This window comes from Etheostoma spectabile, chromosome 5 (assembly GCF_008692095.1).
Source record: "Etheostoma spectabile isolate EspeVRDwgs_2016 chromosome 5, UIUC_Espe_1.0, whole genome shotgun sequence".
Lineage (NCBI taxonomy): Eukaryota > Metazoa > Chordata > Actinopteri > Perciformes > Percidae > Etheostoma > Etheostoma spectabile.
The window spans coordinates 36,179,501-36,180,033 of record NC_045737.1 but is presented as its reverse complement, the minus strand read 5'-3'; positions in this window follow the sequence as shown (position 1 = coordinate 36,180,033).

Here is a 533-nt window from a genome sequence, read left to right as displayed (position 1 = left end):
CAGAATGTATAACACACGTTCACTACTCCGTTGCTCTGATTGGTTGGATGGTATATCGTTGCTCTGATTGTTTGTGAGGTCGTATCGTTGCTCTGATTTGGTTGAGTCTATCCGTTGCTCTGATTTGGTTGTAGTCTATGCTTGCTCTGTTAAGTTGGAGGTCTATCTGGTTGCTCTGATTTGTGTCTTAGTCTTGTCTATGGTTGAGGTTATCCGTTGCTCTGATTGGTTGGAGAGCTCTATCCGTTTGTCTGATTGGTTGAGGTCTATCTGTTGCTCTGATTGGTTGAGGCTATTTTATCGTTGCTCTGATTGGTTGTAGGTCTATCCGTTGCTCTGCTTGTTGTAGTCTAATCCTTTGTCTCTTATTGGTTGTAGTCTATCGGGCTTCTGATTGGGTAGTAGGTCTCTTCGTTGCGCTGATTTGTTGTAGTCTATCCATAGAGGGCAGGGCATTGTCTTTCCTTGCTGGGGTTGACAACCGCCCCGGTAATCACACCCAGTGGAGCCGGACAACTCCAGTTGTCTGAAAT